The sequence below is a fragment of the Scardinius erythrophthalmus genome (assembly GCF_964197995.2).
Source record: "Scardinius erythrophthalmus genome assembly, chromosome: 3".
In the NCBI taxonomy this organism is placed as follows: domain Eukaryota; kingdom Metazoa; phylum Chordata; class Actinopteri; order Cypriniformes; family Leuciscidae; genus Scardinius; species Scardinius erythrophthalmus.
The window spans coordinates 44,326,336-44,349,739 of NC_138223.1; positions in this window are offsets into that span (position 1 = coordinate 44,326,336).

Below are 23,404 nucleotides of genomic sequence, written 5' to 3' on the forward strand. Positions count from 1 at the left end.
CTGAACATATGACCGCATTTTGTATTTCTATTGCAAGCAGAATAGCCGTCAGTTCACCTGTATTTACTGACAGTTGATCATGTATTCAAGCTTTTCTCTTTATCTGTAACTTTGGACCATTGACTGCCACTCCTACTCTCCATCCTTTTTTGGAAGCATCTGTGTATATCTGTATATTATTTCCATACTAAGCCCTAAATATTCCTTTGTTCTCATTTCTTCCATCTCATTACTTCCTTCTTTTTGTCTTATCTTCAGTAAAGTTAAATCTACAATTGGCTGAGGAAGAATCCATAAAGGGTTATGTGGGTACATCACTCTTATACACATCTACATTTACTTTATACACATCTATATTATTCTTTCCTTGTTCCCAACATATTCCTTGTATATTCTTTGTTGGATGTACCTCATCATGACTTTTATTATTTGACCAATATACTGCCATTAACTGTTGCCTTCTATTATCAAACAGCATTTCATTTATCTCTACTATCATTGCTGCAATAGGTGTTGTTGGATATGCCCCCACTGTAAAGTTCCTTGATTTTCCACTAGATGGCGTTATTTCTACCCAGATTATTTATCCTTGGTTTAATGGTAGTAATGCTCTCACCTGTGTTGAATCATACCTAATGATAAACCCTATTTAAGGCCTCACGGCCTTTTGTTCTTGTTCAGTCCTGATGTTAGCCAGTGTTGTCATTCCTAAGAATTTTTGGGTTTGAGTTTTTCTGTTTTGTTTTTTGATTACCTGCATTTCCCAAACTTTATTAGAGAACTCTAACATTTTTAAACGATTCCTCGCTAAACTGCTAAATCGTATAATAGCTGATTTCATCTTGACCAGGAGCAGTTTCTCTCATTCTCATCAGAGCTCGTTTTAGTTCCGGCATTCAAATGGGACATCCATTATATCATCTCTTTCTTCTCTTTTTTCCAATAGATGAGGATGTTCTTTTAATATTTCCTCCCTTTTTCTCTTAAATTCTTCATTCAGATTTTCCATACTGTTTACTTTTATAAATGTATTATAAAACATTTCTGCTTTATCGCTGTTTTCTACTGCTATAACTTCCTCTTCATTTAACATGGGATATTCTATTTCCTTCCTTATATTCCATTCATCCTTCTGATCATATTCCATACCTCTTCTATTGATGTACTTTTCCCTATCCTGTCACAGAAATCTCTCCAATGTTGCCTTTTTGCCCTTCTTACCACAACTTTTACTTGTGCCTGTTCTCTCTTATATTCTATTATATCTTGATAGTTATGCCTTCTTACCTTCGCTCTCCTTTTCCTTCTAATAGCTTCATCACACTCCTTATTCCACCATGGTACCATTTTAATCTTTCTTCTTCCTTTGCTTTTAGGAATATTACTAACTGCTGCATTTTTCATGACCCCTATATTTTTCTCACTTATAGCTTCTGTCATCACCATTTCTTACATCATGTCTAGACTATCCTCCACCATTTTCACATACTTAGTCCAGTTAGCTTTCTCATATTTCCATTTCCCTTCTCTTCCTTCATTTCTCTCTACACTCTTATTTATACACATTTCTATCAAAATAGGAAAGTTATCACTGCCTATAGTACATTTCCGCAATACCTTATTCCCCCTAACCTACTATTTGTTAGAGTTCGATCTAACACCACTTCTTGACCTGTTCTCATATCTATTCGTGTACCTGTCCTATCATTGACAGATCAAATTCATCTCATCCATTAATTCTTCAATCACCTGCCCATTTCTATCAATCACACTTCCTCTCCACATATTATTATGGGCATTGAAATCCCCACACCAGATCACCCTCTATACTTTGCCCTTCTATCTTCTTCATCTCTTCCAATGTCATTTGCTTGCATGGATTGTAAAAATGTATTATTACTACACTTTTGTCATCCTTCCATACCTCAACCAACACATTTTCCATTTCACTTCATTTCCCCACCATTCTGTATTCCAGACTTAATGGAAGTAACATCCACCATCCATTTCCCTCTTCCTGATCTCTTTTCACAGATACATTTACATTTATGCATTTGGCAGACGCTTTTTATCCAAAGTGACATATGTTGCATTTCACATTTACATTCTTATCGATATCCTTTTATTCCAGATACATATCCTTTTATTACAAAATCAAATTTAGGTTTCAGCCAAAATGCTTGTACATATATCACATCTGGTTTTTCCTCCATCTGGTTTAGATAAGCCTTAAATTCCACCAGACTTCTAGCATTGTAATATTACTAACATCAAGATTATTGTCCATCCCATGATTCTTGGTTGTATTTTTGAAGTTAGACCATCTCTAACCATCTCCCATGTTAGCCCTGATATCCAGGAACCTCTTTGCGACTCTCACTATTATCTGTACCTTTTCTGTTCTTCTTTCAGTCTGGTGCTGAACAATTTATGACCTCTGCCATGAATAACACAAAACTCTTTTTACTTACTATCATTGTGTCATCTGATATATTGCTTCTCTTTTCCTCATTTCTGAGATCAAACTCCTCACACCTGAGACAATCTCAATGGGAATAATCTGGTACAGTGTGAAGAGTCTCTGATTTAAAAGAGAATTAATTCACATTATAAACTCAAGACACTGCTGTAAGTAAGGATGCATATCACATAATAATGTCATTTGAACTAAATGTGTCAGCAGTAATGTCCCATAATGCACATTTGTGTGTTTTATTTTACTGAGATATTAAATTATGTTGAATTTGGGGCCAAAGAGACATTATCATCAAAACTGAATGGTATGGGTTAGTGTAAGGGGATATAATATACAGTTTGTACAGTATAAAAATCATTAAGCCTATGGAGAGTTTTCACAAAGATAGTGAACCAGCCGTGTGTGTGTGTGTACGCGCGTGTGTCTGTAATATTTCTATTAAGTGACTTTATATGAATTAATTTTTTTTTTTTTTTTTTTTTTTTTGAGGAAGATCTATTCAAATATGCATCCCTTTCATACTGGTGTTGAGGTTCAAACTTTTATTTTGTTGATTGGGATATTCATAAAATTAGTGGATGTTGTTGTAGCCTATTATTTTCACTAGGGCAGGCTATATTATTATGGTTGTTTGATGAAGGCATGTTATTGTTCCTGCTTGTGATTCTTGATCAGACCTGTAGAGGACAGCTCTTTCAAACTCCAGCAGTACAAACGCAGTTTGTTTTTTCCATATTCGTCGTCTTTTGTTTTTAATTAAAAAAATGTTGTCTTTGTCTTTTTTTTTATGACATTTCAATCTTTCTTTAAGAGTACTTTGACGCACAAATGTGCGAGAATAGAACAATTGGACCATTCAGGGGAATCTCTTCGTCAGCTATATTTGATATAAGTCCATGTTTAATCATTCTTAAATAAGGGAAATGTGCTGCTGCTAACGCGCCTCGAACTTGCTGACGTTAATGTTAGCAAACTATGTTATTATAACTTATAACTTCGGTGCAAGCTAAATTGAGATTTTACTGTTAAACACTACCCGTTTTACAAATAACTGACGCCAGCTAGCTGTTACTTTCTTTACTATCTTTCTTTAGATATTGAGCAGTAGTTTATGGTTTATTTTGACGTGACGGTGGTTAATACTTTCTCAGTAACTTAACGTTAGCAGTCAGTGCAGTGCACATGGTAGGCTAACAATTCCTGTTAAATATATAAAAAAATATAAAATGTCAATATGAATGATGTAAAGCAAACAATACTGTTTAATTGTGTGCATTATTGCACCTCATTCTATTATGCTTTTATATTATATTATATTTATCAAATAGTTGATAAATAAGGAATAAAGGGGGAGAACTCCTTGGCTGCCATGCTTTCAGTTTTAAATGTTTATAATTTTTTTCTCGTATGAGATTCTTTGTTTGAATATTTTGTCTAATAAATGTAATTTATTCAAAGTGACATTGAATTTGGGAAAAACATGTCTGGATTATTTTGATAGTTTTTTTTTTATTTTGCTATTCTGTTTACTGAAAAAAAGTTTGCACTTTCAAATGTGTAGTGTGTGTTGGCTATTCTACATATGTTTACAAAGTCAGCAAAGCTGTGAAGATTTTACTTTCTCTTTTTAGTGTTCTTAAATTTTATACTGTGGTGCTGCCATTGTGTTATTGGTATTGAGTTATATGTTTGGTAATAAAAAGTCAAACTGGCAAAAACAAACGTTTTTTTTCTCGGGGTCGGGGTGGGGGGCATCATAAAGGAATTATGCTTAGGGCACCAAAATGGCTAGCAGCGGCACTGCCCACATGGATCTCTTTTTTTTTTGCTTTCAGCAAGAGCATTGACAAGTCTACGATTAGCCATAATATAATTTTCTGGCTGTATGTGAATGAGCGGGAAAATGGCCACAACATTGAATTGTACAATATTTAAATATTTAATTATTTAATTGTATTAACTGCATAAATTACGTTATAAAATCATTAAAATGAAAAAATGACATGACAACTTGTCGTTATAAAATCATTATTTATTTTATTAAAAGTTAAGAATTCAGGTTTGTTTATCAGTACCATAGCAACGCCAACTTCCGCTGGAATTGTCGGATAGGAACCGTCCGTAGCCTTTCGCAAGAGTTCAATTTTTTGAACGCATCCGGATGGCCAACGGACACGGTTTTTTTCGCACCGCACTCGTTCGCACCTGGTTCGGACCCATTCGCATGCGGTCTGCGAATCTCCATAGAAAATGAATGACTTCCGGTCGTTTCGCTGCCGTATCGGAGCTGATTTCAACTGCCAGTGTGAAGGCGGCGTGAGTGTTTCATCAGGTGTGGTCCGCCGAATCAGCGTTTGATTGACACGGTCGGGAACAAACCACACAGTCGCACATCTGTATAAAAGTGAAATCAACGCATCTTGACCTCGTGGGTTTTTGTGAGAGGAGTTTGATTTTGAGATAGCGGATTTTTGGTGATATAGTGACATAGTGCGATTTGATTAGTTATAGGCTATTTAGGCTTGCATTTAAATTTAACATGAATTTAAATGAAACTGGAAAGAGATAGCAGTAATCTTTCCTCATTTGTATGTCCTAGCTAAAAAAAAATATTTCCGCCGTCGGCGTCAATGGCCTCGTGGTCAGTGCGCCGACATGTAGCGTCTTTGCACTTGGGCGTCCCGAGTTCGAGTCCCGGCCAGGGGCGCCGCTATCAATTTTGGGCCCTATGAAAGAATATGAGGTTGGGCCCCCTACCGCACCCATTCTGTTAATAAAATCGATCTCTGGGGCCCCCAAAAGTGCCTGGGCCCTTAGAATCGTCCTAACTTCCCCCCCCCTTAGCGGCGCCCCTGGTCCCGGCTCGTGGACCTTTCCCGCCTAGTTTTTTGTCATCTCTCTGTCCTGTCACAATAAAAGGAAAATAACCAAAAAAAAAAATATATATATATCTTTGCATGCCAGTAACAAATGTCCCTTGTGAGAGGATTTTTTCAAAGGCTGGAGAAATTATCTGTAAAAAAAGAAGTAGTCTAAGTCCTTCCACAGCAGAGAAATTAATATTTTTTAATAAAAATCTCTAAAAAAGTGAGACATTGTGGCTTGATTTCTTTTATTAATATTCATTTTGCAAGACCAAAGTGAGGAGCCTATAGGTTACAATCTTCACATATTAGAAAATTATAATAATAAAAAAAAAAAAAACATTTTTTTAATGGCTCGTCAAGGTTGTTTCAGATCAACACCTGCAAGTGACCACTAGGTGTCACCGTTGAGACGGGTGTCGGATTGATTCGAAGCCTCGAAACAATATGGCACATGAATCCGTGTATCATTCGTTCAATCGTTTTTTGATTTAATATTGAAAGTAGAAAAATGAGAAAACAGTTCCTTTTTCGATTTTTCATTTTTTCCAAAAAACGAAAAACAAGAATTCAGCTTGATTTTTCGTTTTTCGTTCTGAGGTAGCAAAATTAATAAACAGCTGGAAAATTCGATTTCTACACGTGGGCGTGAATGAAACGCCCCTTTCCTCTGATTTGTCAGCCGAAGATCAAACTGTCCCGTCATCAGCTCTTCCTCAGTTCTGCACTGCAGAATAAGAGTCCTCCGTTGTGTGGATTCTTAACGCGTTTATTGCAACTACATTTAATCTTTTTTTCATCAAACAACCAGACTAACGAGTGGTTCGACACAACCCGTACTGGGAAATAAACTAGACAGGGCTTTCTTCTGTGTAGATATAAATTCACCAAACTTTATGCTTTGCATCAGCTCGGTATGCAGGGTAAATGACAACTGTTAGCCTAACATGGTCGCCCTCGATCGCCCAGTAATTTTTTTTAAATAATAAATGTAGATATAGATAATCAATATAATTAGTTGTAAATTAAATATTTTAACACTTATAGAAAAAGAAAAGAATAATGCATTGACTATATATAGCCTAAGCCTAGGCTATATTAACATAAACGCATGAAATGTCATTCAGACTGACTATCTAACAACCGGAGAACAGAGAACAACATAGATATTAAAATACATACTCTTCTGAGTTTTATAATGTAGGCCTTATTGTGTTTTATTAAAATTTATTAATTTATATCTCAAAGATGTGCGCTTGTGCGCAGTGCACTGGGTCATGTTGAGAGGGAAACAAACGCATTTTTATTATTAGCCTATTCAGAAAAAAACCGGTAAATAAAATTCAACATTAACATTATAAACACTATTAATAACATATAGGCTATTTCTATGCGTATTTTACTTCCCCTTACCATTACTTCCCCTTTGACGTTTGCCTATGTCAAATCCTTAAATGAATGGTATTCAGAAAACAACAAGAATAAAAAATAAGTAGCCACGTATAATAAAAATATAACCTAATAGCTTATAATAATAGCCTATTGTGTCCTTTATTATAAACAACATTTAGCCTATTTTAAACGCCAAGCCTAAACAAATTTAGGCTATTTGAATCGAAACTGAAACTGTACCGGCGTTGGTTTCGCGCATCTCGGTCCCAAGTTTCCATATTTGCAATGCAAAATTTCGATGCTAACTATAATGTAAAGAAGGCTTTAAACTTCAGTCGAGTCCCAATATAGGCCTACACGTATAGGCTAAATCATCATCTTCACAGCATGGGAAATTAGTTTGGATTAACTGCTGTGCGGCACAGCCTTTATATTGTACAACAGACGAATTAAATTAAGCAGAATAACTTTTTATATATTTGGTTGACTGTGTTTTATTTTAATAATGAACAGGCTGCGATGTCAAGTTAGCAATGCCAGAAGTGAACTGATAATAGCCTATGTTGCCTATGTTGTGAGAGCGAGCGATGCGTCAGCGCCATCACTTGGAGTTGTTGCTCAGCAGGGAAATAACTTCGTTATTCGTTACTCTGTCATTCGAAACAGTAAAAATTTATGTTTTTATTTGTTTACATTCAAAATGACTACAAAATGTCATGCCTTTGAAAAATAAAGAAAACAACATGATTTCTACATGCGTCTCAGTCTCCTTGAACATCTTTCTGGCGCACACCAAAAATGAACCAAAATAGAGTGAATAGCCTTCGGACGCGCCTACTTTTCAAAGTCAACATTTAGATTATTTGAAGTAAAATGCATTATATAGTCACTCAGGAATAAAACTCAGCGTGGTTCATGATAAAAAAAAAAAAAAAAAACTTTACAGTTCGGAAAATATGAAAATAGCAAACCCCTGGCACTTGAGAACTCTGGTCTACAAAGAAGAAAGCCCCGTCTAGTCTATTCCCCAGTACGGGTTGTGTCGAGCCATTCATTAGTCTCGTTGATGGAAAACATGAAAAAGTTGCAATAAACGCGTTAAGAATCCACACAACGGAGGACTCTTATTCTGCAGTGCAGAACTGAGGAAGAGCTGATGACGGGACAGTTTGATCTTCGGCTGACAAATCAGAGGAAAGGGGCGTTCCATTCACGCCCACGTGTAGAAATCGAATTTTCCATCTGTTTATTAATTTTGCTACCTCAGAACGAAAAACGAAAAATCAAGCTGAATTCTTGTCTTTCGTTTTTTTGGAAAAAAACGAAAAATCGAAAAAGGAACTGTTTTCTCATTTTTCTACTTTCAAAATTAAATCAAAAAACGATTGAACGAATGATACACGGATTCATTTGGTTCAACTGTTTCAATTGCTTCACGAGGCCTCGATCTGGCCATCACTACTGAGGAGTCATGAGCGAGGATACACAGGTGCATCCTATGCGGAAGAGTTTTATCGACTAAAACGTGACGCACGTATCAATTCTCCTCCCCCTTCACATCGGTCACAATAATTTTGATTTATACTTTAATTTTGCAGTTTATTTAAACCACACACCTCACATATTTCAACAGGGTATCTTTCTTTATTATTATTTATTATGAATTTCTTAAATAAACAAATTTCAACAACATGAGGGCAGATCCTCTGAGCGCTGCTGATGACGCGATGAAGTGAAGCTCGAGTGATCAAGGATTCCAATGTATACAAAAAGCTTTCATTCGATCCCTCCGTCCTCGCGTCTTTTCCTTGCAGCCTTCCCTCGCATCCTACAGGGGGCGGAGCTGAGACGCGAGGAAAGGAAGCGAGGAGAGGAAACGAGAAGCACCCAGAGACGGGGAGGTTGCCGCTTGGTCTCACTGCAGCGCATACATTTCAGGCAAGGCGTAAACAAGCTTACTGTTTCCTGATCATCCGGGGCGGTACGTACCCATAGTGGTACCCATACGTGAAAGTTAAATCCATCCATTTTATGAAAACATCAAAAATCATTTACATTTTCTTAATGGAACATCAATGTAATCAGCATGACCTGTCCACAGATACATTTCCTTCCACACAGGTGAGTCTTACAGATACAGTTTAAGTAATCGCTTACATTTTAATTTTGTGTTTTTCTACATGCCGATGTCTCACTTCCTGGGCCATTTTGCTTTTGTAATAACATGATTGTCCATTAATTTTTATGTAATTCAAAATACATTTTATGGTTTAATGAATTTGCGTTCAGATCGCCATTCGTGCTAGAAAAGATAAGCTAGCCTATAGCCTATAGACAAACAGTGTTTAACGATGTTGAAAAAATCTTCCTTTTAAAAACAATTGTTTTTATATAGTATTGCATATATTATATATTTATATTGTTTTTAATAGTTCAAATTTTGTATTCGAATATTTATCTTACAGCATAAGCGGGAGTTTCAAAGAGTTGGTTTTCAAAGAGTTGGCACAAGTACAGGAATACTGACTGTAAATAATGTAGTGCAGTGCGATGATATTTGCTAGTTTAGGCCATTTTTTTGCCATTTTGCTCTTACATTTATGCTCAAAACTTTGCCATGTAAAGATCTGGCAGGTAATAAAAGTATTGGGTTATTAACTATGTGGTTTTACTGAGACACATTGAAGCTGTGATACCACCACAACCTTACCTCATATCTAGGATTTGGTCTTTTAGGTTAAGAATTAAAAGTTGGTAAAATTATATTTTCATGCACATGGGTCAATATCTTGATTTCCTGAAAATAATGTTAATTCATTTAGCATAAATATTCTAAATTCCATTCATGTTTTGTTTCAGTTAATTTAAGATGCGAAGTTCACAGTCATCTGAAGCCAGCTCGTCAATGGATCCTCCACTTAACTTTAGTGGACACACTGATCCTGGGTTTAGGTAAACACTTTAAGCCATTTATCTTGTTACATCTGTTGAAACTAAGAAGATTTTTCATCATTAATGCTGTAAAAAGGGACTAAAGTGACTGCATTTAATGTATTTCAGACGTTATTAGTTAAAAAGTTTCAATTAACATCCCACATGTGAATGTGCACTTGCTGTAAAGTCTCCAACAGCAAAATACATATTAGTGGAATAATTCAGTCACCTGAATCAGTTCATTACAAAAGTAATTAATAAGAGTGTGTGAATTACATTCACTTGTTGTGTTCATCTGAATGCACAGACCGGACCCTCCAGACCCCAGCTGTGTGTCCATGAAGAATGACTGGTCAATGGATCCTATAGTTAATTTTAGTGGACACACTGATCCTGTGTTTAGGTAAACACTTCACTAAACATCTATTGATTCTTCATGAGGTCTGTGATGAAATTTAAAATTATTATTTTATTTTGGACGTTGTGAAATGCCAGGAAAATAAACCCGGTTGCAAATGCAATCATTGGGGTGAAGGGAATCATATATATACAGTACTTTATCATCCCTAATGCATTATGCATGTCTTCTTTGACTCCCAAACTAGATTTGTGTTGAGCACTAAAAACTGTCATCTATAATAAGTCACACTGAGGTCCATCCCACATAGCAACACTAGGCTTGTTTGAGATGAGCAAAATCTGTGCAAAACCAATCACCAGTGATCACCGGTTAGAAATGTGTCCGAGTGTGGTCCGCAAGGTGGCCGTGTCGGGTTCTGCAGTTTCTCTATATATATAAACATTAGGGCTGGGTATCGATTCAGATGTTCCGATTCGATTCGATTTCGATTCGCAAGCTCTAAATTCGATTTCGATTCCCGATTCGACTCAATGAATATAGTTTTAATACAAATCCTATATTTATATAAAAAAAAGAACGGTGAACATAAGTTTACAAGTGGTTAATTGATAAAAAGAAATTAAGAGCCACAAACCTGTATATTAAACTCTTTTTATTTTAGGTACACTTGGGTATATTAAAACCCAACTTCAAATGCATTCAATGAATAGACGAGATGAAAAGTGATGCTGAAAATTGATAAGTTAGAACAGTCGCATGCCTTGATCAATCAGGATCAGGTTATTTTAACACACAAAATCTCACAGCATTAGCTGTAACATGGAGACTGCAAGGCTATAAACAGTGCTAATACTGGCTTTTGGGTGATAGATAAATAAATATGGAAAAAAATCGATTTGTGGCCTTTGAGAATCGATTTTGAATCGACCACATTTTAAAAAACGATTAATCGAAAAATCAATATTTTTGCCCAGCCCTAATAAACATGTCTGTAATTAAAGTAAAAATGATTGATAAAGATGTCTTTCGAATGGAAATAATAAATAACAGTACTTTGGGTGTCTCGTTCATTATATTTATTTTCATATAAAAGCACAGAACTTAAATTATATTCAGTTTATTAGCAACACCGTGCACAAGCGTGAATCCCGCGATATCCGCCTTTGATCTCATAGGTGTCAGATCCTCTGCGAGAAGAGAGAACTGTCCATCTTGCCTGCGCTTTTTTTTTTACTCCTCCCCTCAGTGCAAGGCCCCCTACATTTCAGGCGAGACAAGGCTCATCTCAAACAAGCCTATTGTGTAGGCTGAGATCTGGCCCACATCTGGCACATGTAAAATGATGATCTGACCCATGCAGCGCGGAATGACGGCCCTTGGGGGCCCGCTCCTGTTTGTCAGATTTAGGCCACAACCAGGCCATAGCAATGCCAGATGTCACCCAACAGCAAAGAAATATAGGGGTTTAACTATTTTAGTTGTGCTCTTAACTCTTATTATATCTTTGTCTTTTTTGGCTGGTGTGACAGTGTGTTTGTCAAACACATTTGCAGCAGCAAAGAAAGCTAAAGTGAAATGAGATCAGATGATGATGGTTACCTGTTGATGGTTTTATAATCATCATGATATAGTCTGATTCACTGACATCATTTGAATCTAACAACTTTGTTGTGTCATTAATACATCTACATTATAAACCCTATGTATGAAGGTAATATGATGTCATAAAGAATCACATGCTCATGGTAAGATTTGTGAAAGTGTGCATAAGTTTGCTAGCATAAATTAAATTTGCATGTGCGCAAGAGAAGATTTGTAAAGGTGTAAAAAAGGTGCCTTTAAAGTGTAAGAAAAAACTATTTGCATCATTTTACTGTTATTTGTAAGTGTAATTCATGTATTGTGAAGCTGCAGCTTCATGCTGACGCAAAATAAATAGGATCTGTATTCCTCTGACTCTCGATTTACTCTTATCTGATTGGTTCAATAAACACGTCAGTCGCCAGAACAATCTTTATTTTCATTTAGCTCAGAAACGTTATTGTTGCCGAACTGGTACTTTTAATGCACACATACATGTTAAATAAATAAATGAATAAATCATGATTGGTTAATAAGGTGTGCACCATTAGGCTGCCTATATCGGTTCATACTGAATTTCAAGCTGGTGTGTAAAGAAAGAAAATGTCTGTGTATTCAGTGCATGTATCCTGCTCATCATCATCATCCTCCTCATCAAGCCATATCAGTTTGTAATGTTGATGCTAGTATCTGCACTACTGCATGCATAATTTCACCTGGCAATTAATCATGGGTGGTTCCAGAAATATTATTTTACTAAAATGAGTTATAATACTATTTTTTCCCTTTAACATGTATTTTAAAGGGATAGTTCACCCAAAAATGAAAATTCTGTCATCATTTACTCACCCTCAAGTTGTTTCAAACCTGTATGAATTTCTTTTTTCTGCTGAACACAAAAGAAGATATTTTGAAAAATGTCTGTAACCAAACAGTTGATGGACTCCACTGACTTCCATAGTAGGAAAAAAAAATACTATGGAAGTCAGTGGAGTCCATCAACTGTTTCTTTAAATTATGCACCATTTATCACCTGCAATGCCATCAAGTAATCACTAGATGGCTGTATAGCCCTATATATGACCATATCAAGATGCTGTGTATTGCCTGGTTGCTTGGTTTTTATTTAGACATAATTAGTTACTTTTTGTCAAAGTTGAATTTATGTTGATTTAGTATAAGTTTTTCATTACAGTCAAATTTGGACACAGAGAAAGCATTTTGTTATTCATACTAGCTACATTAAAATAGCTTGATCAGTCACATGAAAGCAATCAGAATCAATATTGACAGTGCGACCAAGACAATATTTCAAAATATATAATTGAGTGTTAAATACCATAAACAGAGACATGAAGTGAAAAACACTGCATCAGAATGGTATTATTACATAAAGAATGGGTATTAAATGTTTTGATTGTAAAGTCTAACATCAGCTCAGTGGTGTAACAGATTATATAATATCCAAAATTTAAATCCAATAACGTTAACACCAGCTCGAAATTCAGTATGAATGTCACTCTGCCTTAGTATGGGGCGGCAGTGGCTCAGCGGTTCATGTAGATTGTCTACAAACCGTAAGGTTGGTGGTTCAATCCTCGGTTCCACCTGACCAAGTGTCGAGGTGTCCTTGAGCAAGACACCTAACCCCAGCTGCTCCCGACGTGCTGGATCGCCTTGCATGGCTGACACCGCCGTCGGTGTATGAGTGAATGGGTGAATGTGAGGCAATATTGTAAAGCGCTTTGGTGGCCATTGGGTCTGTGAAAGCGCTATATAAATGCAGTCCATTTACCATTTAGTATGAGTGTCACACCATGAAATGTAAACAGAAAAAACAAGCAATACATTGACACTAGAAACCTTTTATAATGTGTCATAGATTTTTTCCTAAACCTTTCTATCTGGGTTGTCTCCAATCGACATTCCCGTTATATTCTATACGTCTATCTGGGTTGTCTCCAATCGACATTCCCAGGGTTGTCTCCAATCGAAATTCCCTAACGTAGTCTACCTCTTTAATCTAACTCACCTGCTGCGCAGCAGAAATTGACAGACAGACTTCAGCAAATGTCCATGAGTTCTTTATTTACGGCCGGGAGAGTACTCGAGGAATTCTCAGAGAATCTCACCCAAGCAGAAGAATACATCAGGTTTTATAGGACAAAAACAGACACATCAAAATAAAATCAGCGTGACTAACATGTCACTTTCTATCAATATGATTGGTTCAATTGGTAAAGCAAGCCCCTCCTTTCTTTACTCTCTGTTACTGGCATAAGCAAAATCATCAAAAAAAACATTGTAAAGGGTTAACAGTCAGTTGATTACTCAATATATATCATGACATAATGCAGGCAAAAAACAGAACGTTTTGGTGACACTGTGTTTAACCTTTATCAAAAGGTTAGTAAGACCTGACCTAAAAGAAGAAGTAAAATTTAGTTTGTTATATTGTTAGACCTAGAAGAGGAAGTCAGGTTAAAGTTTGTCATAATGTTAGAAAAGTTTAACAGGTTGAATTCAAGTTAGAAGTTTAACGAATTAGTTTACTATCTTATTTATTAAAAATCCACCACAGATTCCCCTCTCTGGTCGTAATTTCCACGACCAATATCTGGATTGTTTAATGTGGAAGAATATTATGGTATTGGTTCTCTTATCGGCCGCTCGGCCACAACTGTATTTGGCTGATCGGGTGCACCAAGAATATTACGGTATTAGCTCTCTGATCGCTCGATCGGGGTCGAGGGCAACTGCAATCTGACCGGGTGCAACCACTCATAATGGGGTTCTTCTTCTTCCATAATATCTTCTCTCCCAATGCCTCCCCAGACAATGCTCCTGATAAATCTCCCCAGACAAGCTCGGATACATTTCATCAAACGTCCAATCATAATTACTGCAATGAGCAATGCAGCAATTACTGGTAACAAGACCTTAAGTATGGGTCCGAAGATATTACCAAAAGCATTGCGGAAGGCATCAGCAATCCAATCTAATCCCCATTCCATTGCTCTATTCTTTGCCTGTTCATCCTGCCACAAATCATTCCGCACCTTTGTCATATCGTCTAGCACAGTGGTTCTCAAACTTTTTACACCAAGTACCACCTCAGAAAATATTTGGATCTCCAAGTACCACAATAATGACCAATATGAAAATACAGTAGCGTAGTAGGCCTAACTATTCAGCTACAGTTATGCACAGCTCAAAAATGAGGCAGCTTAATTTCTAATAAGAATATTTATTATTGTCAGTTGAACAGCAGTGTCCGACCGCGTTGACAAGCGGCAGCTGCAGCAGCTAATCAAGCAGCCATTGGAGCGCGTGTCTCCAATGGGGGATTTAAAAATGGTGGCTCGAAGATGCACGGGAGGCAGAGCGGTCGCGATCAAAGTGTGAGTCACGAGAGCAAGAGAGGCAAAACTGGTGGGGCAGCCACGGAAGCGGAGACGGGAAGGATAAAGTGCGGCTGAGGAGCGGGGCACGATTGAGATCGAGAACGGACAAGAGATTGGCCAGTAGGACTGGGAGAACGGAACGAGCACAAGCATTGTTGGATATACAGATCACAACGGTGGACTGGCCGGCCCCGACGAGAGGGAGTGAAGGTATACTTTTCACTGTGAAGTGGTGTGTCATTGCAGTGTCTGAAGATTGAAGTGAGCACGTGTGAGGATTTATTTTACAGTGATTTGATGCATGCATGAGTAAGGGAAATTAGACGTTATCAGCACTCTGAAATCTTTGTCGGGGATTGTTTAGCCTGGTGTGTTGTTGTGAAGATCTTCATTCTGCCATTTCTGTCCTGTGGTAAGAGAAGACTCAGTTATTAACTGTTGGATTCTGTACTCACCATTGCTGTTCTGTGAAGAGAGAGATCCTGTTATCCACCGCTGCCCTGTGAAAGGAAGGTGACACTCAGTGATCGGATGCTGGCTTGTGAAAAGAGTCCACTGTCAGCCGCTATCTACCTGAAGTCCCTTGTGTCCTGCCCACCACCTACTGTTGTCTGTTGCGCCTTATCTGACGGTCATTGTGCTCTGCCCACCACATACTGTTGTCTGCTGCTCTTCATTGGAAGGTCCTGGTCCTCTGTCCAATCCCCCCCCCCCCACTGTGGTCCTACAAGCGGAGATACCCAGTCCTCCGCTGCTATTTACCTGAAAGCTAACATCCTTTGTCCCCCCCACACTGCTGTTCTGTAAAAGGAGAGGACTAACCGCTGGCTGGCCGGAGTCTTCCTCTATTGAAGACTCCTTTGACCTGTTTCAACGAGCGGCCCCTACGAGGAGTCCTGTGTCAGTGACATTTTCTTAAAGTTTTTTTGTATTCAATAAAAAGAATCAAGCTTTTATATCACGTCGTTGTCTGGCCTCGTTGGTGTACTTTGGTGTAGCTCCTCCGGAGTGGTGGTTGTGCTCGGCCCCTAGTGGTGAAATGCCAAATCGATCACAGTAAAATGGGTAGCATTGTTTGGTATTTCAGATAAAATTGTTGATGGATTTGGTACGATTGGGGAACGCGGTTGAACAGCCGCATTCACCAATCGCAAATCCTACACAAACTATTTTTACAAACAATTGTATCAGGAATAAATTTTCTCTCCTCACTGCACAATCTGTGAACTGTCACTGTCTGCATTGTGGGATACGCTCTTACCTCTGCATTATTTTGATAATACCCATCATCTTGCCAAGTCCAGCTCCCTTTCTCCACTTGCTCTGTGAGCCACACTCCTACTTCCGCCCAAGAGCTTCCTCCCTCCTTTCCTACTGAGACATGAGGCTGGACTTGCAACTGTTGAAAGAAAGCAGATTGAGAGTGCGTTAGCTTTACAGTAAATGCAGAGAAATGCTGTGATATTAGCAGATATTCAAGAGTTAATTTCTCACCCAGCTGCTCATTAAACCATTTCTCCTCATTCTCACTATTTCTCTCAGTGGAAATGAGATGGCTTTTCATGGTCTGCTGGTAAAACCTCATACTCTGAATATGGGTCAAATGAAGGAGTTATAGCCCAGTTATAATACCAATTTTGTGACATTTGAGCAAAATTTCCATTCTTTGGTGTCACCGTTATCTCTTCCAATGAGTAGTTGTCATTTCTAATTTAGACATCTCTACCTAATAAATTCTACCTAATAAATTTAAAGGGCATGTTTCAAAAATGGGTGTGTACATGTTTTATTCCCATCTATCACTGTTAATGGCATTGACAATTTATCAATTTGTGCTAAACCTGATATACCTGTTGTTGTTGGGGAAAGTTGTTTGGACATTCTTTAGCCCAATGACCTCTTTGGCCACAGTTTCTGCACATGTCCGCAGACCTTGTCTTACCTCGGCCACGCCCTTTCTCTTGCCATTGATTCCACCTTCCATTTCCTGGCAGTTGATTGTTGTTTCTTGGCATTTGGTAGTTTGACTGAGTTTGGTAAAACATATACTGGGCAGTCTGCAATTTTTTTTCCTTTTCTGTGTTCTTCTTTTCATCATTCTGTTCGGCATGCTTCGCATGTTGCATCACCACTTCTAGATCCTGCGCTTCCCACGCAATGCAGGTCAGTCGCACAGCTCCCTGGATGTTTGGAAGGAGGCCATGGATAAATCTCTTCAACTTAATAATAATCCAGAAAGAGGAGATTGATTTTGGGAAACATATTTAATTTCTGGATTATTAAGTTGAAGAGCTTTATAGTATAACCAAATTTCCAACTTATTACTAAAGATTTTAATGTTTAACATTATATTACATCATATCATATTTCATGCAGCAATCAGTTAGAAGAATTTAAGAAACATGAGCACTAAAAGTTAATCTACGCTCACACACAAAGATATCAACAATCAGCACATGAATCTCAACAATGGTGACAATCAACAAAATATTCAGATAATTAGATCAAATCTGAACATCACAAAGAAGCTATTAATTGTCAACAAAAACAACAGCAAAAAATAAAAGCAAATATTTAGAATTAAACAAAACAATTGGTAAATTCGGCTGCATAATTTATCCATGCTGCAATGCATGCTGGGAGTTTTGTACTATGTATGCCGGTACCCAGCACGCATTGCAGCAAGGTACTTTTGATTGTCACCAATGTAGAGATTCATACGCTGATTGTTGATATATTTGTGTGTCTGCATGTCATTGTTGGTAATTTTTTTGCGCTCATGTTTGTTAAAATCTTCTAACTGATTATAATACTGCTGGATATCATGCTGTAGTAACACAGAATGTAAATATATTAATTGACACAACAAAACTGTTACTTCATGATGATTATAAAACTGTCAACAGGTAACAATCATCACCTGATGTCATTTTGTTTTAGCTTCTTTTGATACTGTAAATGTGTTTAACAAACACACTGTCACAGCAGACAATATATAATAATAAGAGTTAAGAGTTCAACTAATATTTTAATCCTCCTCTGCTGAGATCTTCAGAGATTTCATCTAAGGCTGTGTCTGAAGTCAGTTGTAGTTCTTGTTTCTACTCATCTCTTTTTCTGTTCTCTTCTTTCCTTCAGTGATTCTGCTTGTTAACAGGCTTATAAAGGCTGAGATGACTCCATATTTAATATACACAGATTTTGTGGCTCAGATAAGGTCCAGTTCTGGTTTATTTCTTTACTCTTGGCTGACGTGTGGCCAGAGGTGTAAAGTCCAGGTTCAGAAAGTAAAAGTCCTCCTCAGTATTTTGCTCCAATCACCTGGATTTGCGAATTCAGACAGGAGATATAACTAATTAGTGAAATCAACTGGCTGAGTTCATTGGTGGAATAAACATAAGGCAGGACTTTTACTTTCTGACCCCTGGACTTTACACCGCTGATGCTTGATTATTACATACTTCACTTATTACTAACCACTTAAGAATTATTAAAGGGGTCATATAATGCCATTTTTGTACAAGCTAATATGATTCTTTAGGGTCTAAATTAAATGTTTGTAATATACTTTAATTAAAAATTCTCATTAGTATTGTAAGAAAACACTCATTTTACCTGGTCAAAAACAGCTCTGTTTTCAGCACGCCGTTTGAGTGCATGTGTCTTTAAATGATAATGAGCTTTGCTCACCCCGCCCCTCTGTTCTGTGTGTACTGAGTACACAGTTTTAATAACACAATAACCATAACGCGTTGTTAAACGCGTTGTTAACCATAACGCGCATAAACATGGGATTATGAATTATATTGAGAACGTCGTACATAACGTCGAATAGCATCAAAACGGCATTAATTGTTTGAATTTCCTGAAAAATGTACATAATTTTTAAGATGAGACTTTGTTTCTTATCGAAAGTAACAAAACACAAAGCTTAATGCGATTATTGGATAGGAGGTATGCTATATAATGTCTAGTGAAGTTTTGATGCATAAACTGAAATGGCAGAGACTAAAAGATTGATCTTGGGATTTAAGAATTGTTACCGATTCGTTAAAATGAAGATATATTAAACTATGAGTTCCATATGAAGTTCTGCAGTGCAATGGTTTAAACCAACACTGTATTTGTTACACATACATACCAAACCGAAAGACCCATACCGAAAAGTTTCTATTCTGGTCTTGCCTTGAACTCTTTTAATATTCTGGACGCCCCCCAGTTTGGAAACCACTGCTCTATGGAGTGCATTTCAGAAAGAAGAGCTTAATTAATGTCAAGTCCACTTGGCTCAATGTAGAGTTGACATAGGGGAGACCACACTGAACTTAGTATTTAATTATAATGCTGGTTTATTAAAGAACGATTTACAAAAGTCAGTAAATGGGAAGCCAAAAAGGAGAATGTTCAAGAAGCGCCGACCGCAGCCAGCCTCTCATCGTCAGGCCGGAATAGCAGAAAGAGAGAACCGAATCCACTGGAAGGCAATGATTTTAAAGACACCCTCACCGGTCCACCAATTAGCACGGCACGGCCCATCGCAACAGCTCCACCTAAAAGTGACACAGAACAGCAGCAGTAGGCAATTCAGGCTTGATTACCCACACATGGCCAAGCCAGGGAGAGACACACCCAGCACTGCATAGCCAGGCGTGACATCACTCCCCCCCAAAAAACAGAGGCCCACGTTAGTGGGACTCTGGAGATTGGGAGTGTTTAATTATGAATCCAAAGTAACAAATAACTACAAAGCAAATATTAAACTAAACTCAATCACACGGGAATACCCATACACACATTCAATCGTGCACATTCACTCATTTATCCATGTGGTCACAACTGTTACAACCCATAACCAACACTGACCACTCTCACCCCAGATCTCCACTGTATCTTACCACCCAGCAAAATCCTGGCACCTTGGATAGCTAATTAAGGGAGGACAGAGACAAGACAAAGACAGGGTAGAAAAAGGACAACATCACATCGACTCATCCGGGGCCCGAGAAAGCGCATCTGCTAACACATTATCAGCGCCACGAATGTGTCTAATAGACAGTCGGTAGGGCTGCAAAAACAGCGCCCACCGCATGAGACGCTGATTAGCATTTTGTAAAGACTGTAGGAATGTGAGCGGATTGTGGTCTGAATAAACCACAACGGGATGTAAACCACCCCCCACATATACCTCGAAATGCTGAAGTGCCCAGATCAACGCTAGAGCCTCCTTTTCGATCGTCGAATAATTAAGCTGGTGACGATTAAATTTGCGTGAAAAATAACCTGCTCAATTTCTTGCTCATCTTTTTGTATGAGCACTGCGCCAGCCCCCACCTGACTTGCATCCACTTGAAGTTGAAAAGGATCATCTAACTTGGGTGCAGCCAGGACAGGCGCAGAACTCAACAAAAGCTTTGCATTTTCAAATGCACGCTTACAATGATCGGACCACACAAACTTAACCGCTTGTTTTAACAAATTGGTAAGTGGGGCCACAACGGTGGAAAAATTGCAACAAAAATTTCGATAAAACCCAATCATCCCTAGAAAACGCATCACTTCCTTTTTGGAAGGAAACTGGTCAATGGCCAATACTTTAGCCCTAATTGGCCGCACTTGCTCCTGCCCCACCACCTTGCCTAAAAAAACAACAGTGGCCTGGGCAAACTCGCATTTCGCAAGATTCACCGTGAGCGTTGCTGCCACCAACCTCTCAAACAGCGAACGTATGCGCGTCAGATGCATTTCCCAGGTGTCTGCGTAACACACCACGTCGTCTATATAAACTGCACACCCGTCCAACCCCGCAATGACACGATTCATGAATGTGCAGGGGGCGTTTCGCAGTCCAAAACTCATACGGGTGTAAGAATACAACCCCGAAGGTGTAATAAATGCAGAAATTTCCTGCGCCCTAGGCGTAAGCGGTACCTGATAATAGCCCTTTAATAAATCAAATTTACTTACATATCGAGCACTACCAACCTGATCCACACAATCTTCGATACGTGGTAAAGGAAAGGAATCAGCCTTTGTTACCGCATTCACCTTTCTATAGTCTGTACAAAACCTAAATGTGTTGTCAGATTTTTTAACAAGTAAGCATGGTGATGCCTAGCTCGAATATGATGGTTTTGCTAAACCATTATCAAGCAGATATTGCACACTGGCATCCAAGCTTTTTCGTTTGTCCGGAGCAACACGGTAAAATCTCTGTCGAATGGGTTTTGCATCCCGCACATCAATGTCATGTTCGATAAGATTGGTACAGGTTGGTGTGTCGGAAAATAAAGACGAAAACTCAAAAAGTAAAGATTTTAACTGATCACGTTGTTCCCCATCCAAATGCCCAAAGAGGCTATCCAAGCTAACCAACGTGTCTGAATTGTTTAGCCTAGCCTGCAGGACCGCATCATCCGGATCTCGCACCCCATCCCCAGCTGCCACCTCCGAAGCGTTGGGTGCGCCCTGCAATAGCCAGTCCAACAGGTCTATAAGCAGTCTTATCACCCACCACCTGCAATGGTGAGGAATAATATGGTTTGAGTAAATTAACATGAATCCGTTGTGTTTTCCTCCTCCACTCAGGGGTGGACACCACATAGTTGTTCTCCGATATTTTCCGCACAACAGTATATGGACCAGTATATTTGGCCTCTAATGCAGAACCTGGAATTGGCAGCAACGCAACCACTCGATCACCAGGGCTAAACATTCTTACCTCTGCTTTAAGATCGTACCGTCGCTTCATTTTAGTTTGCGCTTCACATAGATTTGCATTAGCCAACTTCCCAGCCAAGAACAACCTTCGGTCGAAAGCCATGCACATAATCGGCCAAATTCCCAGGTATCTCCACGCCACCATCTAAATCACCACTCAACACCGATAGAAAGGTGCGCACTTTGTGCCCAAAAACTAAGTCATTAGGGCTAAACCCCATGCTCTCCTGTACTACCGCACGGGCCGCCAGTAGTAGCCACGGTAAGCCCTCTTCCCAATCTTTTTTAAGTTCTACACAATAAGCGCGCAACAACGATTTCAATGTGGCATGAAAACTCTCCAGAACCCCCTGGCTCTGGGCGTGATATGCGCTACTTAAATTATGTTTTACTCGCAGTTCTATTAACGCCGCCGCAAATGTCTTGGACGTAAAATTTGATCCACGATCGCTTTGGATTACTTTTGGTAGACCAAAAATGGATATAAACTGAGACAAAGCCTTCACAATTGATCTTGTGGTTATAGTCCTTAAAGCATATGCCGCAGGGTAACGTGTCGCTTGGCACATCACTGTGAAAAGATAAACACTGCCAGACTTTGACTGTGGCAAAGGGCCCACACAATCAATAACTAGATGTTCAAATGGAATGCCCACGGACTGAATGGGTTGTAGCGGCGCAGGTTTAATTGAAACATTTGGTTTACCTGCAATTTGACAAGCATGGCAACCTTTTACGAAACTCGCTATATCCCTTTTTATCCGTGGCCAATAGAAATGTTCCAATACATGATTGTAGGTTTTCCTCACCCCAAAATGGCCAGACGCTTCTCCGTGCGCTGCTTTTAACACCAACTCCCGGTATTTCACAGGCATCACCACCTGCAACACCTGATCTGCCACATCATTGTCCGCCCGAGGCGACCACCTGCGCAGCAACAAACCATTTTGGATCAGATAACCATGATCAACATTATCATCGCCCGAGGCCAAAGCAAAATACTTCTCAAGAGTACAGTCATTCTTTTGCGCCTCAATTACCTCACTAGGAGACAATGGTGCTGGTAAATCTGGTACAAACACTTTAACTGCACTAGCCTTAGATACATCAGATGGTTTCACTGTCTGAGCACGAGCCATTGCTCGCGTCACCGCACAGGCAGTGAACACCTCTGGAAAATCTTTAAGACATTTGTCCGGCTCAACTGATGGCATAGTTTTAACCACTGTTTTAACCACAGGGGACGGACATGACATCTCCGGCCACACACAACCCCCTGCCAAATTATTTCCGATAATCAGGTCAATATTTTCTACCGGTAGAGTCGGACGTACAGCTATAGTCACCTCTCCATTCACAAACCCCGACTGCAACTGAATTCTATGCAATGGCACTGGAAACGGTTGGAGCCCAATTCCTCGAATCAACACAAAACTCCCAATATCAGACAAAGAAGAGAAAGGCAGGACCGACTGGCAAATGAAACTCTCTGAAGCCCCAGTGTCACGCAATATTTTAACTGGTACCCTATGAGCATCTCCCACCAGTGAAACAAACCCTTCGGTGATAAAAGGAGCGTAATCAGACACTGTGATTTTAGGTTCATCACACAACATGTCAGAATGTTCAGGATCAGTTTGAGTTCCATTTAACTTAACATTCCTCAACTGCGCAG